Consider the following 24,218-nt stretch of genomic DNA (forward strand, 5'->3'; position numbering starts at 1 on the left):
GACATCTGTCATTGTAACAGCCCATAGCCGCACAACATGCCCCGAGCCACACCAAGTCTGTATAGATTTCTTGTTTCAGACCAAGACAGTTGATCTGCATCTGCTCAATTCTTGCCCAAAACACTCCTGCATGTAGCATCATATACTCAAGTTTTAGACTAGACTCCTCAGCACAGGACTCTTGTTCCCTTTTCTCCCAGAGATGCATCAAGCTGCTTCTAACAACACAGACTGAAAATCCTTCTTCACAATGGGGGAATAAACATGGGTTTCTACTCCATGTAAACACCAATTTTCATGCAACCTCTAAAGCCTCAGAATTTTTAAGATCTTGCTTGAAATTAGCAAAAAGATCCATTAGCTATTAGAGCACAGATAGAGACAGAGTAATGGCATATGCCTCATTTCCTTAGGTAGACAGGCAACAGATCAGGTGAAAGGATGCATTTTTCAGAAAATGTTTGTCACTCTGTGTGCCACCTAAAATTTTTGAATCTGTCACTGAAACTTACCACCTAATGTGCATTCATTTGAAAATGGCAAACAAAGGAAGAATCTGAATATAAAAAATACTCAAAAATATTTTTGAGGTATAGTGGTACACATCACAACATTATGCAGCTAGTTTAGATAAATAAATAAAATCTGTAATATTTAGCTAGATAACCACAATAAAATTACTAGTGATATGCTTTGCTGCCTTGACAGTAAATCAGCATAAAAGATTTTAAAAAAATGATTCCTGTCATGTAAATGAGCTAAAATGCTGCTTCCTGAATAATAAATATTTGGACCATGCTGTGTTACAGCAAGTTGCTATAAACAGAGTATGCAGTTAACAATAGAGATAATGGAAAACCTGACACCTCAAGCACTATTTTAATGTTGCATTGTTTTCTGAACAACAAGAGTAAAACACTGTATGACACACTCCAGAGAAGTCCAAGGAAAGGACTCGGCATTTAAATTTCCCAAATGAATGACACTTTTGACATTTCCCTTAAGAAAGCTCATAATGTACGGTAGTTTTTGTTCTGCTTTCCACTAGGAAAAAAATATCAGAATAATGATAGTAATTGGTAAACAGATGAGTAAGAAATCCCAGAAGCAATCTCATATTAAAAGGCGACATTACATATTACTGAGGAACACTGCTCTATAAAAATTTTGGTTGAATCATAGATAGATTTTCTTGCTCTGGGTTGTTTGGGTTATTTTTCCTTCAAATAAAACTTTCCAGAAATCAAGACAACACATTAAGAAGGTCTCAACAGGTCATATAATCCCTGGTAAGACCAATCACTTCTGCTAGAGACATCCACATAGCTTCGCTCACAGAGGCTTCCAGCAGCAGAGATCTCCACAACATTCCCCAGGCATTAGATGAGGTTACCTACCTCACTCACTTTCAGGAAAGTAATTTCCTAACCTCTAGCCTGAATCTCTCTCAATGCAAATAAACTTTCCTCTTCTCCTGCTCTCAGTAGGCTTGTAAGTGCTCTTTTTTCCTCTGCTTTTCTTACCTTTTTGATTCTGCTGTTTATCCCATTTTTCTTTAAATTCAGTGGCCCAAACACGATATATAAGTTCTGCCAATGTCCTATTATACATAACAATGTAATGCTATTTATAAATTATTTTTGAATAGCAGAACAGTGTGGGTTCACATTTAGTGTAGTATCCAATACCATTACCATAAGCTTTTCTTCAGTATTTTCTAAGCAAGAGTTCCTTCCCCTTGTGATTGTGCAGCTAATTATTCCAAAGGGTAGCACACTGCAAAAGCCCTTAGTAAATTTCTCCCAACTTTTTGTAGACTGTTACTCCAGCATGTTTATCTTAATCTTGTCCTCCAAACTTCTTGCTGTTTCCTCCTCATGACCACCTGCAAAGTAAAGAAGTATGCTGAGCAGACCCAAACAAAACCCTTCAGAGACACATTCAGTCCCCAATTCAATAGCAGATGCTTCACACAATTACTCTGCACAGTTTCCTAACTATTGGTTGATTCAGTTTATGGTTATTTCATCTACCATGCATTTTCTTTTTTGCTTAAAAGTGCAACATGAAAAAAAAAAAAAAGTCCAGGTGTTAAAGGCAAGTTGCATCCCATCTACAGCCTCTCTGACTCTAAAAGGCCTGCCACTTTATAAAATTAAATTATACTGGTTTGAAAAGAGTTACCCTCAGTCAGGGTGCCTTGTATGGGTTGGTTTTATTCAATTTTGTCAAAGACTATAAGCTCCAGCACTTTACTTGAACTTAAGTTAGGTAAACTGTCTGCAATTCTCTGATCTTCCTCTTCCATTCTCTTACTTGTTTCCATCATTCTGAAAATTCACCATCTTCACTGAAAATTCTGTCACTGTTTTCTTGAAAAGGAATATTTTACCCATTTCCTTAAATGTGATGACATTCATCAGGATCAGCCAATACAAGAGCAATCTTTTTCTTCCTCTTTCTACGCCTACTCATTGACAGTAATCATGCTAGCTATGTGAGAAGATCACAGTTAATTCCCTTTTCCACTGATAATGATTACCCATAGATTTCTACACTCAAATTAAGCAGCAGTCTGGACCTCAGAGCATGTACAACCTTGACAAATCAATGTCACTCCTGTTAATAAGGCAATATAAATATGCAAGCCTCTGAATCACTTTGCCAGATTTTTTTGTTATATAGCATGTAACTTTGACAGTTCTTCCTCTTTATTTCCTGCATATCTTATACGGCATTTAGAAATTTAGGATGGGCAGCAGACTGCTGATTTTTTCTCTTCTCTCTCACATTAATCCAGCAATCATGAGGTAGATATATGTCCTGGTGTTACCAAAGATGCGTATTTCCACATCATTATGCCATTTTTTTACAACACTACATTGACTGTCATATCAAATTCCCAGAAGAGATAAAAGCCACATTCCCATCCTAAAAACCACTAACTCAAAATGTCCTAACCAGCATCATTCCTGGCTTACCTTTGAAATAAATTCTAACAATAAGAACCCCAGAAAAAAAAAAAAAAAAAAGAGCAGCTGGAAAATGCAAAGGTAAATCTTGGCTGTAACAGCAGTGTCTCCTCACCCAAGTAGGACCTGCCTCTGATAAACCAAAGCAGTTTTTCACTTCCAAGAAAGGAGACACACAAACCATATCTGTGACACTTTCACCCTGTCTTTCCTCCCTGACATACAAGAACTCCACTTTTCTTTTCAGTCTCCCAGGCAAAAACTACATGTGGTGCAGTCTCGCAAACATAAGCAACTAGAAATATTTTTTCATTGAAATTGGAACAGATCAGCAGTAGTCACTTTGCAAAGAGAATTGAGACTGCTGAAACTGAAAACATAATTCAAAAGTAAATTTCTCTCAAGAATATATTCAATTGTATTTGGATTTTAATTCTTATGAAAGTATGTTAGAAAAACTAAATTATGAGTCTTCTATTCTTGTTGTCATAAAAAAAAATAAAAGGAAAGAAAAATAGAGCTTGTTGCTTAGGTTTTTTTAAACCTTGACACTTTCAAGAAGTCAGATCCCAAGAAATCCTGCTCAAATAATTTTAATTCTTTTAAAAAAAAAAAAAAAAAAAAAAAAAAAAGGGCAACACAGCCCTAGACTTTCTCTCTGCTATTGATTTTAGAAACATGTAGAGCTTATTGAGACTATAGTTAATTATGACTTAGTGGTTTCTTTTCTCTACACTACTTCACACACTACATTTACTAAATAATTACAGCAAATTTCCCAAGGTCAGAAACAAATGTCTATACAGACAGTGACAAGAGCTTGTAATTAGCGAGAGATATCACAAAAACCCTTTTTTAACAGAAATATCTTATATACACTTTACAAGCATCCATATACCCCACACTAACTAGACAGAGTACACATATGGATGTGTATACACAGAGATTCACATCTCATTTTCTTAGTAATGAACTAAGTCATTGGGAATTCATAGCAAAGGTCATTGTTCTCTCCCGTAGGCTGTTGGGTATCTTCAGTGCATGTCCAAGCTCATTCTTTCGTAAACGTGTACTAGATCAAGCTCCAGCCTGGCGAGTAGGAAAAAACCTCTGCTCTATTTGCAGTATTCAGTCTCAGGGTATCACAAGCCCATTACTCTGCACATGGCCTAAGTTTATCTAACACCTTTACCTCAATTTCCAGAGGTGCTGTACTGAAAAAAAAAAAAAAAAAAGGCTTCAGTGGAATTTGGGGTGGCAAGTATAAGCAGCAGTGTTAGAAGAACGATCTTCAGGAGCCATATTAAATCTAAACATCCAGTGCTGGCAGGGTTTGGAAGATTTGTGAACTGGTGGGCAAAGGGAATTCTACAGAAAACCAAATTTCTTCTTGTTTTTCCTCTTCCCCAATAATAGATATTAAATCAAGTTTACATATAAAGATACTGCTGTTAACAGTTCTTTGGGAAGGGATGAAGAGTTCCCCCTTTTTCTCATTAAAACTATAATATTGTAAATTAGATAAAAGCCATGAGAGATTATGTGATGGATAACAAATGAAGCAATGGCAATAACTTTAAGGAATTACTAATAGGCAATTTTTTATTGCCTGCAGGAGCAGGGCATATGAGAATTTCTTGTTTGTTTGACATGGCACTATCTCCGCCATATTCTTTTCCATGATTGCTTCACCCAACAAGATGTAGCTGTCATCTCAACCATGAGACCAGCCAGAACTTGGTCCCATAGGTGGAAAGCTGCCTAAACAGATTAATTTATCAAGATGTGGAAAGCCATTGGATTGCCTCTAGGCCACCTGTAGTAATTAATTATACAAACGTGCACCATAGAAACTTTCCAAGGGGTTTCTAACACCCACACTCCCACAATCCATTCTCAAATGCTGTGTTATGTTAACTCCACAAAATACACAAAACTTCATTGAAACAGTTAATGGAAAATGCAATTGCTAATAAGAAACAGTAGTGCACTCTTAATATTCTCTCCCTTTCCCTGAATCTCAAAGCCAAGTAAAAGATAAGCACTTCGCAGATTTCTACCCTTTCAGGTTTTTCCTTTTGTCACTGTCTTAGTATTGCTTCAACATAACTTCTGTATTTGGGGTTCTGTTTGGTTGTTTTTTTATAAACTATGTTTGGCAAAGTCCAATATCAGTCACAATATACCAAAAGCATAAACATTAGAAATAAAAAATTAAATTATATGAAATACACTATAATATCAGCAAGGCTCTTTCTTCTTACTATGTAGAGCCTTTTATTAAAATCTAATAGTAACACCAGATTAATGTGACAGCCATGAGTATACAAACCAAGTTACAAAGGAAATAAGCTTTTATTACTTTTTCAAAGATACAACTAGCTTAAAAGTAAGAGAGGGATAATGAAAATTGCTCAGAGCAGAAAAAATAAAATCACAAACCAAAAAATCTGAGTGTTTCTGGAAAAAAATATCAAATTTCTGAGCAGTGAATTGGATTTCCACACTTACATTTAATACAACAATCCTCCTTACACAAAGTCTTTACTTAGACTATGTATTTTCCTATGTACAATCCAAGTACAAGAAGATTTAAATAAAACTTTAACATTTGACATGTTTCAGTTTTTATGATGGAGTTAAGCACTAGTACATAATACCAATACAGGTAATAACCAGGGCCAGTAACAAAAAATAGAACTTGATTAGTCAGATGCCAAAAACATGCATAAAACACACCTCAAAATAGGTTTTGTCCTGCTGGAATTCTCCAGCAAAGTGCTATGACTTCAAATGCAACAGTTGCAGAGCTCCAGCTGGAATCATCCCTCTCAAAACTCATCAGACACTGGAGTGAGTCACTATCATTCACATTAACGATAGCAAGTTTTAGTGCCATTAGTGAAGTCGAGCATTAAACTTTTTCTAAACCATTAAACAGATGTTCCAGCCTTTATGCTAGCATGACTTTTCTCCTAATTGCCTGTGTTATATCCTACCAGAAACCTGTTGTTCTGGCAACTCTGCACAGGACTTGAACTTCATCCCAAACTTTTCTGATCTGCTTCCACCTCTGCAATTCCTTTTGCCAATTCCCTCGCAGAGGGCAGCAGCTAACACCTGTGCTGCTAACGGAGTGAGGTCTCACAAGGAGATGGAGCAACAAGGCTACAGAAGTGGTGGTAGGGCACAGGAGTAACATTTTTCACAGGTGGGTCTGAGCACCAGGAAAGCACAGTGGTGGGATAGGATGGAGCACTCTGCAGAAAGGGGCTGGACACAACACCAACTATCCTGTTTACATTTCAGAAATCCACTGTCATAGTTTAAGAACATATCTTCAGAATGAGCTGTAATTAAGCCTTTTCTCTCCTTTATTCCTCCTGGCCCTTAAAGGCCATTTACTGTGTATCTTTCTGCCCCATTGGAGTCCCATGAGGCTGGGAATGAAAGCAACAGAGCTCTTTATTTTCAGAAGACATAACTGCAAATGGCTTCCAGCTGAAATATTAGAAATCTTTTCAAGTAAAGTGACTTGATATGACTCATTTGCTAATGTCATAAGCCTGTGGCACAAAACATCTTAAAAAAGATAGTTCTGTCTAATTGCTTATTAGAGTCAATTTTTATATTACTATCTTTTTGTTTTCCTTCTACGTGCCAAATAATCTAATTTCTCAACAATTAAGCAGTTTGCTTTAATATACTCCTGATGATTTAAACAGGAAACAATAGAAGTAAAAGGGCATAATCTTTATTAGGTCAGTGATAGCTTCAATAGGTTGCAGTAAATTAAAAATTTCATTATATGCAATTAAGCAACTTCATTAATATAATTGCCATTTTCCTCACTCTTTTAGCTTAGTATATGCTATATCTCAATATAATTATATTGAGACTTACACTCATTCATGCACATACATATTTACAATTTCCACCTACAACCTCCAAATTACTTGCAGGTAAAAATCAGTAATGTGCTTCTGAAAGGCAGTTAAGAAACCACAACTAAAAAATAACTTCCCATCCTGGACAACAGTGTAAAGAATCACCCTCTGGCTGTGTAAGTAGCACACATGGGAGCATATATGTACTTAATCATTCTCTTAATAAATCAGATCCTATTTGTTTTCCAGCTACAGAGCCTGGATACAATTCAGAAACTGAAGTGCCATGCCACAGTACAATGCTGCTCCAATATCTGATAGAATCCTAATCTGCTCTAAAACTTCATGTTTCCAACTTTGTAGAAGTGGGAGTTATGTTATTATACGAGTAAAAAAAAAAAGTCCAAAAATGTTATGATTGTCTATTTTGCAGAAGGGAAGCAATTTTCAGCCAAGTAATTGGTACATTTTCTTAGTGCATTATGTTTCTCAAAACATGTTACTGTAGGTGGAAATTAGCATCCCTTTTCTTGAAGAGGAAAATTACTTGTCTTCTATAGTGACTGGAGCTGTCATTCCAAGAGCTGACAAATGTTAACAATCTCTGTAGGTGTTCTTTACAAACATCTCAAAAATAAATAAATATATTCAGAACAAGGATCCAATGACCAAAGAAAGGTTATAAATAGAAGGAAAATACCACTGTTTGAATATTCAAATGCATCACATATCCATCATTTCCAACATAAGGAAAATCATTTAAAAATAGCTAAATTGTCACATTAACAACTAATATGGAACAATGCCAGAGAAAGAACACAAATATTATTTATTAGCAACAAAAAAGTTAGCTGTATCTCCCATTTTGCAGATAACATCAAAAATGAAATTAAAATAGACAACAGTTTCATTCCAGCCATCCAATCTAGTAATCTGTGCAGACTAGCAAAACCCTTACATCTGCAATTAGAAAACTGCACAGATATTTTTCTTTAAATCTTGTAGTTGCTCATCACATCCTCACTGCAGTTTCTTGAAACTGCTTCCAGTGCTTGCAACAACAAAACATGAAGCTGCACCACCTCATCCCACATGCTGAAAGCAGGTCCACAAAGTCCAAACAAACCAATTTGCTCAAATCAATTTATTAAGCCACAGTAACTATCACAGTTTGTTTAAACTATGATGCCAATACCCCATGACCCTGTCTATATGTATAGCACACTCAAACATTCATCATTTCAACCATAAAACTCATCTTGGTTTAAAAAAATTATAGCAATACACTAATATAAGCACCATAAAAGGACACAAACACTTTTCCTTCTTATTTGCGTGAAATTGTCAATTACAGAACAAGATAATTTACTGAGATTTTCACTGAGAAATTCTCTTACCCATTCTGTAATATTTTAGAAGAGCAGCTACTCTTGGCCACATGACATGGCTCTTGGGGAAGGTCCTGTGCAGGGCCAGGAATTGTATTAGATGATCCTTGTGGGGTCCCTTCCAACTCAGCTTACTCTGTGATTCTGTGATTAAGATCAGAACCAAGTAGAGAAGCTTCTTTTCCCAAGGCGGGACTTTTGCTAGCAGACAAATACCAACATGTCAGAAAACCTTAGCTAAAATTACAGCTATACAGGATGCAGGACCATCTTCAGAGAATTACAACCTGAACAATAATCAAAATAATCAGAAATAATTAGTAGTCAATACAGCTCACTAATGTAATAGCCAAAAAAAAAGTAGGAAAAAATAACAACTATGAGATTCTCATTATACTTTCAAAACTTTTCATTTCCCAATCTCCCAATGTAAGCCAAAGATTTAATTTTAATACAAAATTATCAGATGAATAACAGAAATGTAAATAAATCAGCCTTGCAACTAGTTTAATGCAGGGTTATAAGTAACTCTTCCAAATGAACTAAGAAGCACACCAGAGAATTCCCAATGCATTTAAAGAACCTCCTTCTCATAAGAGAAGGACCTTCTTCAACCTGCTCAGAGTCAGATCTTGAGCACTTTACCTTCAAGCACACGATCATCACATGATGGCCTCTGCCCAACACATAACCCCACATAAATAGGCTCTAAACAATGGGATTTAGAAATAGTAGATGAAAAAATCTGCTATGGGGAAGAGGGTATGGAAGACTTAAGACCTAATTACTTACGTCTTAAAGAAGAATTAGTATCTCAAATTATAAAGACATTACATAAAGTTATACAGATTGAGGTCAAGCAAGCAGGCAATATTTTTTAGAGTCAGAATGTACCTGCTTTGTGCAGTAAACCAAGAATTGACAGCTTCAAACCAAGAACAGCAAAACACCCCATTGACTACAAGGCAGAGCTTCATGTTTCTTTAGCCTTTCATCTTTCCCATTACGAGGTCTGATGTTCACCAGACGCAATGCTTGATTTAAGCATTTTCTTTCAGATACTGTGGAGACAGATCTGGATTACATCTCCCCATTTCACAGGTGGAAGGGACGCCAGGCAGCCTTCTACGGATGAACTACACCTGCCCCAACTAAGAACCATATCTCATGTATCCTCCCACACATAGCCGATCATCTACACCCTACAAAGTTTAAGAAGCAGAACTATTCAGCAGGATCAGATTTGCAGCAAAAAGGTAGACATCAAAATTTTCTTTTACTGATTAGATGTAAAGGAGAACAACTTAAAACATTTAAGCCTCTGAAAGGCTTAAATGAAAGACTCCTTGTTATTTAGTTCATTCAGTTTGTTACATGAAAGTTCATATCGTGGAGAAAGGAAGGAAGCTGTGATACTTTATCACTGAAAGGCCATTATTTCAAAAGTAAAATGAATTCAGAAAAGAATAGTATGTATTGTAGGAAATAATTATGTAAAAAATATGCAGTATTATACTAATACATTCTGCCAGTATACACGTCATGAAGCTGAGAAAAATATAGTTTCTTCTAAAGATAGAATGTTATACCCATACAGTCAAACCTATTTGATAATTTTTATATCTTTAAGTAGGACTGGGATTATTCATTAGCTGACTGAAGCTTGCACTATGATACATACAACCTTGTGCAATGCTTGTTATTAGTGAATCTTCTGATCACACAATTACTTTGTTTGCAGATAAGAACAGCTTTAGCATTAGCCATGGTAAGATGCCAGTTTAACTCATACTGGAACAAGGAAGATGCGGGAGTAAACCAAAGCTAAAACTTTGTGATACTAAACAGCAGGTTGCCTGCTGTCTTCAGCATTAGCATTTAAGTTCACTGCAGCTCAACTCATTTTGTACCAGAGGAGATTTTATATCAAGCTGTGGGAAGGCATGTCAGCTGCTGGTTCCACCTTACAGAATTATCATCAAGAACATGGATTATAAGAAGCAAAAAATAGAATCAAACTTAGGGGAATATTTAATGTGCTACCAAAACTTATAAAGTTTTGTGCTAGAATTACTTTCTAAACAACTTGCTCTTTGAGATACTTCTTGAAAAGAAAGATTTTCTTTTCTAGTTGAGGTGTATAGTGAATTGGAATTCTATATAAATGCAAGCCAGTATCAAACTACATCCTTTGCTTTGTCTTATGCCATTCTAAAGTAATATGTACTGTTCATTTGTCCTTTTGTTGCCTTCTCTGCCGAGATCCCCAAAGGTGCCAATGGCAAACATTCACCAGGACATTTTGACCATAGTATAAGACTACGCAAATTGAGGAAAAAGCACCTTGAGGATGAAACCTGGATAATTTACATCCTGAAAAAGAAAATGTGATTTTCTATCTGGGATACAACTGAAACCCCAAGTTTGCCATTTCCTCTCCGAATATTACATTATTAATAGTAGATCTTATGATATACTGTTTCACAAGCAAAAGTACTTTCAATAGCATTGACATATTTGACTATGCAAATACAGACAAAAAAACCTCAAATTTTCTCCTATTTCAAATATTTAGCTGTGAACGTGCTGTTTCAAACACAAACAGTGAAATTGCTTAAAATTTCACTCTATTAAGGCAGAACTTCTTTATTGGAAAATGTTTGATATCACCGAGTCAAAAAGAGCCCTCATATGAAAATCCATCCCTATTCTATTGCCTTCCACTGCTGTTACATCAGCCCAATACCTGTGACAAATTAACTCTACCCTGCAGCCAAGAGAATTTCTGCTAGTGACTTCTTATGGAGGGAATAAAAACAGGATAGTCAAGAGCTCTGCCCATCAGAGAAAACCAGCTGTCATTTTGCTTACCTTCTACAACAAATGTCCTCAGACTCGCAGGAGAGAAAAGAAACACCATTTGGCATTTAAACTTGAGGTGCCAGGATTCATTAAAGTGGAAAAAAAGTCTGGATTGATTTCTCCAATTTTAAAAGGTCATGAATTGCTAAGATTTGTTTCTTTTAATGCATATTTAGTTGTTTTACAAGGCAATTATTTTAAATTGTAAATTATAACCCTGTATAATGGGTACTGCCTTAATTAGATTTTAACTATATGCTAATCTGAAAGGGGGGGAGATTTTTCCATGCTTTCTCAAGATCTGCTAATAAAGACTGCATATGCCATAAAAATACTAATTGCAAATCAATATAACTAACTTTTATAACTGAGTATATCCATGTGATTTAAAGGTGCAGAGCTTCCACAAATGATGGCTTTTTTGAAACATTTAAATTTCATTTGAAAGTACCATTTTGCTTCCATTGCATGACCAGTGATTTATATCAACCATTTTCCAAGAAATCATGGAAGGAAAAGCAGAGAAGAACATAACTACAGTAAAGTAAGTAGACCAACTCATAGAGGCTTCACCTGTGCTGGGTAGTTACAAGATACAGCTTTAAAATCAAAGTCTAGCTTAGTCTCAAAATCAAACCAAAGGCTTTCTAGAATCAGCAAAAAACTTTTCCACCTTCAACATTTTACTCAGACTTTTCTCATGGACTCACACAAACTCATAACTGGTTTTTTTGTTTTGTTTTTTTTTTTTACAGATTGTACTGATCATTTTACTTTTAATCCTAACAAATTTAACACAGTGATGACCAAAGAAAAGATAAAAAGCTTATCAGTACAATTAGCAGTAAAATAGCAACAGTGCTATTTTCATTCATGACCTTATCTTTGAAAAAAAACTCTTTTTCAAAAGCATTTCTCCTTAAAGAAAACAAACATTCTTCAGGCAGTAATGTCAAATTTAATTAAGTGGAAATAGAGAAGAAATAAGGCCAGCACATCTAATGCATCCGTAAGATTAGGAGACTAATAACATCCAAACCAGCCTCACCCTTGACTGGCAGATGTGGGGTGGCAGATCCCAACACCAGAGGAGCATTTAGTCAGAAAGGAGCAGAGGACAGATGCACAGCTAACGGGATGTGCTACTCCAACACCCAGTCCAGTGCAGCAATCAGCTGATATACAGCCATCATTGAAAATTGCTCTAATTTGGCGGTTATCACATATCTTGGTAACAGGAAGAAACATAAATATGTGCTTAAATATACTGCCCACATCACACAACAGTTAAAGGCTAATCTTACTTCCCTTACATCAATTATTCCAATAGAAAATTTGTACAGAGGCAGGCCTTTGAACCTGACCTTCATACCTGCATCACTGACCAAAATTACAGCATATACAGACTGTTCTACTCCTTCTCATGTCTCAATTTCCCATGCATAGCCACCAAAATCTCATCTTTGGAGTTTTGATTAATATAAGTATTATGACATGGATTAAAATGTATTTAAGAAAAGAAGTTTAGACTTAACTGTTTCAGAATGGCTCTGTGTTACAGCATGGTTTACAACTGCTTTAAAGGTAAAGCTGTCCCTAAACAGTGCATACAGAACCTGTGAATAATCAGTAGTACCTCCTCATGTCTCAAAAACAGCTGAAGACCGAAGATCTAATAAGAGGCCAAAATAATACCCATACTCTTTACCCCCATTATGCATCACTTCCAAAGCTCTCTTCTGGAACAAAGTGCATCTTAAGATACTTATAGAGCTTTATACGTTCACAAGTCCAGAAAGAGATCCATCAAAATGCTCAAATAATCACAACGTGCTTTAAAATCTGAGCAAAATTGCACAGGAAAGCCCAACAATGCAGTAAGTTGTAGGAAACAAATTAATTTTAATTTGCCAAAGATGCCCGCCTGGAGCTGCCAGTCATTTCTACAGGAACTTCAAAGAGCACCACTGTGAAAATATACATTCCTCTTCAAGATGCACACCTAACATCCATCTTAGAAAAAAACTCACTTTCTGCCCTGAGCAGCATTTCAGACCCATAACTTCAGTTTTGGCTTTTTGTGGCTTGTCTCTCTCTCAGAGCTCCGGCTCCATTTTGCTCCAGCTAGCCTGAGAGACAAACCACAGTTGGAAGGGTTTTTCCTCAGGGCCCTAAAAACCCAGGAGCAGCTGTGAACCTTTTCCTTTAGAGAGAGAGCAGGCTCCTGTCGATGGCAAAGGAAGGGTCTGCACTTGATCCAGGGGGAAATCAGGGCTTTATTCAGTGTTTCTTCTGTGGCCCTGCCCCAGCGTGGGTCAGAAGCCCCTTCCCAGCCCCCAAACCAAGAGAATTTTCCCATGTATTGCTCTGGCTTATATCCAGGGAAAGGGCTAAAGGCAGGGACAAGCCACTGCCCAATCAGGGATAAGGTGGGAGTGGAACAGAGTTGGATTACATTCCAGTGTAGGAGAATGGGTGGGGGAAAAGGAGCAGGGACAAACCTCGGGATGATACATTTTCCAGGGGAACAGGGGAGTACAGAAGAAACCATTACAAAACCCAATATAAAAATTAAATACAATATGAAACCAAATAATACACAGCAACAACTTTTGTTTTGTTGATCGGGGTTTTTTTGTTGTTTTTACCTTGAAAGGCACTTTACCCCTACTAAAGCAAATCACTCCTTTCTATAGTGCACTGTCAATGACAATCCTGCATACTAAAATGATATTAAGTCTTCACAGTGAGATTTCCTGTTGGTGCCCAGAAACACATCTGCAAGAAAGGGCTTGTTCAGAACTAGATTTTTACACTAAAATAATAATGCTCATATTCCCTCTCCCCGCAGCTGCTGCTCAGATGAACAGCTACAGGCTCAAGATGAAACATTAGCAGAGGCTGGTTCTGAAATACAGACCTTAAATATTACCCTTTTTATTTAACTGTTTACCTTCTGATCTGACTCTTGGCATCTGCAGTTTACGATCAACAAACATTTCTAAAAGAGTTCATATTTTAATTACAGACACAGGCAGAAATAGTTCAACAGAACAGAGGAAAAAAAACCTTCGTGCTCATCATGAGGCTGGCAGTCTCTGAAGAGGCCCTGCCTTGCCTACTTCATCCAGCAATGAGCAGAGTGCTGTTGGATGGGAATTTATCATGTCCTCTGGTGATAATAACTAGAATTTCCCACGGTTAGACAAAGACCTATGCCAGAAGTCACCCCATGCAACACTGACGTGCTTTCTGCTTGCAGCCATGTGCCTGTGGAGCACTTCAGTGTGCTGGACAGATTAATTTCTGAAGCTCTCAATGGAGCAAGCATACACTCAGCTTTTAGGAATGAAAGAACCCTAGAGTTTAAGTGCACCATCCTCAACATGTTGGAAAAAAGCATTTGTTTGATGCATATGCTTGTCTTTAAACATAACTTCTGGACACCAGTGTTACATGAACTGTGTCCACCATCAGTCAGGATGAAAGATTAAACAATCTATAAACAATTAGCAATTTAACAAAGCATTCACGTTGGAAGGGAACTCTGGAAGTCAGCCGGTCTAATCTCCTACTCAAAGGAGGGCCAACTACAGTAGGTCTCTCAGTGCTGCATCCAATCAGGTTTTGAATATCTCCAAGGATGGAAATGTCACGAACCCTCTGGGCTGCCTGGTCCAGTGCTCAGCCACCCTAAAAAGAATAAATCTTTACTGCATTCAAACAGATTTTTCCTTATTTCAGTGAGTGCCCATTGCCTCCCATCCTGTCACTAGGCACACTGGGAAGAGCCTGGCTTCATCTTCTTTACTCACCTCCCCACCAGGCCACTACGCACATGGATAAGATCCCCCTGAGCTTCCCTTCTCCAGTCTGAACGCTCCCAGCTCTCTGTCTCTCCTTGTATGTCAGATGCTCCAAGACCTTTGATCCTCTCCATGATGCTTTGCTGGACACACTCTGCTCTCTTGGAGTGAGATAGACAGCAGTAGACACAACACTTCTGCTGCGTCTCACCAGGGCTGAGCAGAGGGGAGCAGCATAAGCGAGCATGTAGTTTTTAGTAGATTCAGTGCTGCACACACCCTTCCCACATGGCTGAGAGGGAATAACCAGTCTAACAGAGAGAGCAATCCTTTCTCATACTTCTGAACTACAGAAATCTGAATTTATACTTCTAAATGTTGTCAATTTATTAAGTTCACATTGCTGTGAAAATAACTTTGATCCTGAGGTGTAAATCTGAATTAGCAAAATCTCTGGGCTTGTTACACAACCTATAAAGTGAAACACAATCACACTGTTCTTTCACTTGTCCAAGCTTATCATGCTGAGGCCAAAAGCATGGCAAAGTATATTGCTACTGTAGCAGAGAAATACAAAGGAAAAGCAAATCATAATTCATATAAAACTATTATGACCTTCAGCTTTCTGAACTGCCAATACAAGAGCATCAAATTTACCCTTAGAGACTCTCACTAATAGTTAACCTAATAGTTAAAAATAAGAATAGCTAATGAGAAATCTAGAGGACTCTGTTTTTATATTGTACGTATATAAATTACACACATATCCATACACATGATTCTAAAAAGAGGCCCAGTTCATCTTAGATCAACTTCTGAGTAAGCACAGGGGTAAATATAGCTAAAGTTTGAAGCTCTTCCTGTGGTGATTCATTTGTTTTTGCCATGTGTCTTGTGCAATGGGATCTATACATTAGGACAACAAAACAGCCTTCCTCTGTGTGGGCAGAACCTACCGTGCTGTCAAGATAAGCAGAAACAAAAAGATTAAAACCAGCTTTTGAATGCAAGATACTTTACATATTACTTAGAATAAAGACTTTCTGCACCTCCCCCACCTTTTTTGGGGGAAAGGCTGAACTCCACCTTACCAGAGCACACAGTTCAACTCTTTGTACTACAAATGTATGCAAGACCCTGCATTCTAAAAAATACCCTGCATTATAAAAAAGAGCACCAGTGTAGTTTTAGAACAAACCCACATGCACCTTAATATGAATGCAGGTTCAGGCTGCCTTTTTAAAAAAAAAGATGGACTTCTAACTCCATATAACTTCTAATTTCCTAATCCTTAGCATTTTTGGATACAACTGGGGAAAAAAAAAAAAAAAAAGACAAAACACATTCAATTTTTATACTACAAGGAGAAATCCCTCTAAAGCAACATGGGTCCCATTTTGTGATTCAGGACTGTGTATAACATCATACGAATAGATGCTTAGAATATTCTCAACAATAAATGCTCGACTGACATGCGTTATCCTACCCAGGAGACAATCTGCTAAATATTCATCTGGTTAACATCAAGTAGTTGTCCTTTTTGGGATTATAACTTTTTCTTTGTTATCTCTGATTATCCACCTCTGTATAGAGAGCTACCTCTCATCAAAGGATTACAACTACAGGAGTAGGCAAGTGCAAGCTCACTCTGTCCATGCATTGGGAAGACATTTCTTAGTGGGACACCATCAGTATGTACACAGCTTCATACATCATAGATACACCAATCCCATACCCATTCTGGCTTATTTCTGGCTCCAACTGTGCACTGGGCACCTCTATGTAAAAAACCTGGTTTGGTACCCATTTTTATGTTTTTTACATATTTTATTCACCTTTTTGCTCTCTTCAGGTTTTTTCAGGTATAGTTATGAAATACTAATTAGTCAAAAATCCCATTTTTCTAGCAGTCATTCATGAAGTTGAAAAATAAAAACGTCTGTATGAGCCTTTATGCCTTCTTTACCAGCTCTTAAAATCACCAGCTGTTAAAATCTTCATGTTCAGTAGACGGTTGTAATTATAAGGCAAGAAGGAGAAATTATTTCAAGTTAAGGTAAAACTCTGCCAATGAAGTTCAGCCAAAGCAGGGGGTATTTTCAGGTCTAATCCTAACAGCATTTTATCTACCTGCTCCTCCTCCCCCCAGTCCCTAGGCACCCATTTCGGGTTTTCAGGTCCATGTACCTGTATGGAACTGAGAGTTCAGTTCAGTGGCAAACAGGAAGTGTTTCCAAAAGTGATTAATTCATTGACAGTTATTAAGTACTCCAAAGCAGTTACTCAACAGAAAATATAATCTCACTAGAATAACACTATTTTTAATATACATATTGCTGATATTCTTCTTTATGTTATTGGATCTTGAATTTGAATTTGACAAAGAATTTGAATTTGACTTCTCCCTGCTTTACAGAAAGAACACAAATGATGTCAAATCTCTTTTTGTTCAGGTATAAAACTTACTGCTAGAGACTAGCTAGAACACTGAAGTTTGAAGGCACAGTCTTATTAAATATTAACATTCTGCTGGATTTTTATATTCCATTTCAATATATTTGTGGCCAATAACCATCCATTTTCCCTCACTTGCAGAAGCCGAGCAGGTGTGCAGGTAGCTGGTTACCAAGACAACATACTGGCAAGGGATTAGAGCAGACACTTGTATGGGTATAACTCTGAATAATGCAAACACTGTTAAGTGATACATTTTTCATTATTCGAATGTCACATGATGTTTTATGCTATTTAATATTTTTTGCCTGTTTAACATGCTCCTGTTAAGAACCAGTTCAAACCTTACAAGCAAATGTAATTATAGTTTCATTATAACAATGAAAATACCACTTTACACATTTCTTCCATGAGCTCAATAAGTAGTTATACAAACATCTGTTCCATTTCCTACATCTCACATTCAGAAGAACTAAGCACCAAGATACAGACATTTATAAAAACAAAAGTGAGATGAAGAAATGTATCAGAACTCTATCAGATACATAACCACTTCACCAAGACGGCTGAGTACTTTGACAAGGCATGTCTTTGCAATAATTCTCCCCTCATTGCTCTAGAGACAGATACCAGCCCTTTAGCAATCTCTTAAATTCTGTTTTGTTAAACTGTGGAAAGCACTGCAAAACATTTTAAAGTGTTTTATCAACAAACTACGAATTATGTTAACCAACAATCTTTAACAAAAAAATGAGCACTGGTAAATAGAAACCACATTTTAAAATGTCCTTTATGTTCTTAGAGACAATTTGAAATACACCTTTCAAAACAAAACCTTTACAGAGATTTGAATATATATCACCACATCCTAATTTTAATGCTTAGGTTTTTATTTTACATGTACTGCCAGAAAACAGAAAACCCCTGGCTTACTCCATACTTCTCATAGTAATAGCACATTTCAACTGCACCAAAATATGTCAAGAAAAGCACAAAAAAATGAGAAATGGCTCTTTTTGATCCACTACATAGAAGATGAAACAGCTGCATTTTATAATTCAGCAAACCTCCACCTCCACTTTACCCATGACAATCATCCATAATAGGAGAGGGAGAAATGCTGAAGTTTCCTCATGTAGATGGAAAATGTTAAGTGCCACTGTCATTCTGTTTTCCACAACATGAAGGAGAAAGAGACACAAGAACTTGGTCCTTCCAACAGGTATTTCTAGAACTGAAAGTAGGAGCAAAAGGTTCAAGTGCCATCACTTTAAATGTGTAGATTTCAAAATGAGGAAGATAAAACCTGACGTATTCTAATGGATATAACTGGGCTTTTCAAATACACAGAACAACAGAAAAGAAATGTTTGTGTGCTTTTCATCCTCCTTCTGTACTGTAACTACTTTCTGTTATGAGCAAACAACCTACCCTTACCCAAAAGTGTAGCAACACTTATTCTGCCTCAACAAACATTTTTAGGTATGTTTCAGAATCAGATCTCCACAAAATACTTAAAATTACTTAGGTTTCATCTAATTTCAAACTTTTCACTGAGTTCAGAAGATATAGAGGAACCTGGTAATCCTATTCAGTTCAATGAAGAAACTTACATGGCCACAAGGATGCTTTTAATTAACTATTTTCAGGATTCGCATTTTTAATTTTGCTGCAGACTGCTCAGAAAAGATGAGAGACTCAACCTGTCAACTGCTTAATTAGACTGGGTTTCAATTCTCAGACTAGCTTCCTCCAAAGAAACAGCCATCTGTTTCATGTCGCAAACTCCCCTAATATCACTCCTGGCTTGAAACTGAATTCAAGATAAATACTTGTTAAAATCAAAGATCCAACCATGCTAAGAGACTCTCGTAGGGTTAATGCCTCCATAAGCTCACTGAAGTCAGAGAGACTTTACAGCAAAATTAATTTTTTCACCCCACAGCCCTTCCCTGCCTGGCCACTGGACTCACTACCCAGTAAGGAAGGAAGGTAAGAGACAATAAAGATAAACAAAATTCCAGATAAAATAAAATGCCTTGAAATTAAAAATTCTACAAGTCTATTTCATATTGTAATTTTTAAAGAATCAACTAGTTCTCTGCTCCTATTGCTTTTCACAGAACACTTGTGCCTAAGAGCAAAACAGTGGTATAGTATACAACTAAAGTCTATCATTAGAAGGTAAACCTGTATGTACCTCTCAACCCACCACAAGCATAAACTGCTGGAGAAACCTCAGCAAACAGCCAAATGCCCAGCTAGCTGCTTGCTCACTCCTCTTCAGCAGGAAAGGGCTAGAAAACAGGATGACAAAGCTTGTGGGTGAAGAGAATGGCAGAGATATTGCTTACCAATTACCTTCACAGGCAAGACAGATTTGACAGATGAAAACTCCTATAATTTATTGTCAAGAAAAACTCAAACATTAAAGCAACATCCTTTCCCATCCAGACTCAATTTCACTCCTCCACCCTCCAAACCCTGAGCAACACAGGGGAAACAGGAGCATTAAAGTCAGTACACAAGTGTTCCTCTCTACTGCCCGTTCTATACCTCTTCGCTCTTCTCCCTTGCTCCAGCCCAGCCTCTTCCAAAAGGTCGCTGTTCTTGAGGAAAAAAATTGTCTACAGCATGGGCTCCTCCTCATGCTACAGTATCTGCTAAGGTACCACGAGGAGGTATCTTTTTATCCCCCTCCTCCTTCTTCTCTGACCTCTGTTTCCCTCTAGTGTTTGTCAAATTTTTCCCCCTCCTCTTTTCCCTATCCAGCAGTTTTTGCCCCTTTTTAAAATAGGTTTTTACAGAGGTGCCATACCCATGGTTGATGGGTGTCAGGGGCTCCTTTTCAGGAGCTTAAATTCCCTGGCATTCAGGTGGTTTTAGAGTTCTGGCTCTCTGCAAAGCTCTGTGCCAAACTCAGGAAAAGACGGAGTCTCTATTAGTTCTTATCTTACAATTTTCTCAGTGTCCAAAAGATGTTTGCCGCGGCTCGGACATCTGGTGACTCCCCCTGTCTCTGGGCTGTCTTTATCTTTTATACTTATTGCTACGTATTCTTTATTTACTATTTCTTACCAATGTCTATCACTAATACTAAAAAGGTCATCTTTACTCTGACCCAATCCTCACTAACTACTTTGTGCCAATGTCACTGCAGAAATGGAGTGAGGGAACAAGAAGAAAGAAGAAAGAGACAACGCCTTAAATTCTCCATCTTGCCTCATTCACTTCAATGCTAAAAATCTCAAACTTACTGTTTTTTCATCTTGTGATATACTAAACTACTATTTTTCCCACTCTTGTGGCCTGCAATGCTTCCTGCAGTGCAAGAAGCCTCTCCCATGGACTGAAATCAAATCCAGTGTCTCTTTGAGCCTTAGGCTCTGGGCTGGGGTCCCAGACTCCCCTGCCCAGGTCCCTGACTCTCCAGGGCAACCAAAGGAATGCCCTGGACTCCAACAGATGGGCTGTACTGTGTCCTATGGTGAGTCCGCTGGAGCTAGCTATAACCAGCTTGGGACAGCCTCTGGGCCCTTCCCACAGAGGACACCACTGCAGCTCACCACCCTCAAAACTCTGCAGGAACACCCAGTGCAATGCCAAACACCTAGAAGTTCTTGGAAAGAGAGTAGGGATTGAACAGCGTATCAAAGTCTCAAATCTCAGCCAGAAATCAAATACTGTGACATCACCCACAAGGAACTATAGATTAGAGTAGAGTGAGAGAGGGAGTTAACCCTTGTGATATACAACAAAAAGCTCTGGGGATGTTAAGGAACAGCAGAAGAGAATTGCCTCTCTTGAAACAGGACCATATAGAAAGCCATTTCATTTTAGCTCTTAGGGATGAGGGAGAAAGTTTACTGAACTCAAAACCCACTCATCTTCACAATATAACCACAATTTCTCAACTGTGTTTACAGCAGTAGCACTGCAAAAGGCTAAGCCGTGCTAACCTCCGTAGCAGCACAGAACTGTTTGTGCTGGAGAGATCAAAGACCTCTGAATAATTACCCACTCTGCTCCAGACACTTCAGAGACATTGCTTTATGAGAATTTGTGATTCTTAACCTTTATTTTATTGTGCTCATATCATGATCAATTATGTAGGTTTTAGGTTGGTGCACTTGCCCAAATGTTTCTCATTTGACTTCTGCCGTTGTCAAACTTTGGTCTCTAAGACTTCTTTATTAAACAGCGTACATTTGTATCAATAACCACTGTATTTGCCTATAGCATTTCCCTTGCTAAAGGGGGCTCTCTGACATGCCTTCAAAGGGGGGCTTTCAAAGATGTAACATAAACATGGCTCTGTTCAATTTAATTACAACGGAAAGAGATATTCCCCATGGTCTCTGGCAATCCAAACATTATAGAGCAAAGACTTCAACTAAGAGCTAATCTGATTTAAAAATCTTGTTGGCAAACACTTTTAGTTTAAGCTTCCATAAGACTCCAATATGTTATATTTCATTTTCTTAAGGTTATGTATGTTATCTATTTAAGAATCTAATTTGTCATTTTTAATAATAAACCTAAAGCATTTAAACTAACAGCTTTAAAACTTTCAATACCATCAACAGCCACCCTATTAGTCATTATCACACACACATAGCTGCTTGTACTAACTGCGATGGCCTCCAGTAAACAAACTGGAAGAGAAATTAAATTTTCACACTAATATAAATACAGCTCAACAACTTCTTTCATAAATGATATTGTTTATATATCAAAGTGATATTTTTCAGGCAAAAGAAATTATAATATCCAATAGTACCACTTTTCCATGTGTTTTGGGTGGGGTTTTTTTTGTTTGTTTTTAAATCAAAGCACTGCTGTAATTTGATCTCCTAATTTATTACCATTGCCTGAAACTTCTGGATCACAAAACACTAAGTTCTGCATCCTGCTATTGATTCTTCTTTAATGAAAGACAGCAAATATTGCTGTTCATCCTCTCCAGCCTTTCAAATACCTCTTACATAATCAGCCTCATAGTTCTATTGAATCCTGCAGAGTTAAACTGAAGGATTTCTGATAAGGTTTTTTATCAAATACAGTGCCACTCCAGAAACTGAACATTAGCAGTGGTTACAAAACCACTCCACCATTTCCTCCCACTAACAGGGCAAAAAAAAAAAAAAGTAAGCTGACTATAAAATCTAATTGTCTTCCATAAGTTTCAGTGTCTGAAAACGGAAGAACTGTGGTTACTTCAAATCTCTTTCTTCATGGCAAGACAGTCACAGACACCTGTAAAGGTAATATTTTGAACCAAGAGCTCTTAAAGGTATTGTTTTTCCTGGACATCCATTTCTGTCAATGCACACACAAAGACGATGAGTGCTACAGCACTCACAATGACAATTTCTCATCATGTTTCTCTAACGTGTCTGAGCTAATCATATAGAGAGGCACCTAATTGATTTTATAGTTTTAGCTGAGAAGAGTGGCTAAAATTTAGTCCAGTTGAAACTGAGGCAAACAGGCAAAACAAATTTAAAAACTTAATAAGGATGTCAACTCATGCCTGAAGGGGTATGGTAATACTCCAGTGTGCATACATGCTGAAACTGTGTTTTGATACTCAAATGGAAAACAAGTAATTGCATTTTTTTCTGCATCCACAATCATCTATTCTTCATGCTCAGATTCAGAACAGACTTAAAATTTCCCAAAACCCTAGGGAAATATCCAGTTGTATAGCAGAATAATGGAAGACACAAATCTGGTGAGGAACAAAAAGAGTCAGGTATCAAGGACACTGTCAAAAGGGCATGGAGGACCTGCAGTAGCAGGGAGCTGTTAAATTTGTTTATGTGATGATTCTCAATATAGAAAGACATCTAGGATTGCATCTATGGTGAAAAAACAGGCAAAATATTATTTAGTCCTGCTGGCTCCCAGTAAGCAAGCAGCAGAATGCTTGAAGCCTACCTAAAATTTTTTATAATATCATCATGGTACAGAAACACATAACAAAACACTTATTCCTTTCCCAAATACTAAGTAAACAGATAGCTGAAAATACGTAGCTTAAAGCTTTGGCTATTGGCTCCCCGCTACCTGCCAGAACAGAGTGAATGTCATCTTAAAAAGATGCCATCACAAATACATACACCAGCCTTGGTAAGGTGAAACAGCCACCTGCTGCAGATGTAGTTCCAGCTAATCCAACCTACCTTTGTGTTATAGTGTCTGCAGTTTGCCCTTTGAATGCTGCTTTCCCCAGCTGGTCACTTTTAAAAAAAAAAAATTATTTTGCAAACTGAAATTATGATTCCAGAGTACCAAACCTTTATAGAAAAAAGCTGTGGCTTTCTGAGCAAAACCACAAGGCACATGGAGTCAGCTCAGGTTCACAGGGTCTCCTACCTTCATTTAGTCCTAACAGATTGGTTCTGATGCCTACAGACACCAGTGGATCTGCACTTTAGCACTCTAGTTCTAGAAGGACTGGCAAACTTGGCATTAGCAGAGCATGAAAATCTGGATTAATTTCAAGTTTAGTGCTCCAACCCAATAAACACTCTCCAAAGCCAAGCAACTCTTTGTGGAACCAGCCTGGCCCTATCAGGACCCACATGGTCAGGCAATGCCCAGGAGGAGCAGTACTACTGAGGCAACTCCAGAAGAGCTTAGCTCAGTCTGAACCTCACAGTACTGGTGCTACCAAACCCTGCCAGAACTGAGCAGGTTCTTCACAAGGCCAGCTCTGCTTAGTCTTTTGTTGTCTGATCATACACTGACAGCTGGAACTCAACTGTGTCCCTGCACCAGGACAAAAGACGTGGACATCTTCCTCCACCCCTCAGCACTATCAACTGCTTCAGCTTCCAGAGTGCT

The 24,218-nt window shown here is 37.6% G+C and overlaps 1 long non-coding RNA gene across 1 annotated transcript in view; it reads right to left on the reverse strand.

Moving 5' to 3' along the window:
- Positions 1 to 936: 936 nt before the first annotated feature.
- Positions 937 to 24,218, reverse strand: part of LOC120751907 (uncharacterized) — a 35,749-nt gene continuing 12,467 nt past the window's right edge. The window contains exon 3 of the long non-coding RNA XR_005700551.2: positions 937 to 1,885. This is a non-coding gene — a long non-coding RNA (uncharacterized LOC120751907). The remainder of the gene's footprint in view (positions 1,886 to 24,218) is intronic.

This window comes from Hirundo rustica, chromosome 4, assembly GCF_015227805.2.
Source record: "Hirundo rustica isolate bHirRus1 chromosome 4, bHirRus1.pri.v3, whole genome shotgun sequence".
In the NCBI taxonomy this organism is placed as follows: Eukaryota; Metazoa; Chordata; class Aves; order Passeriformes; family Hirundinidae; genus Hirundo; species Hirundo rustica.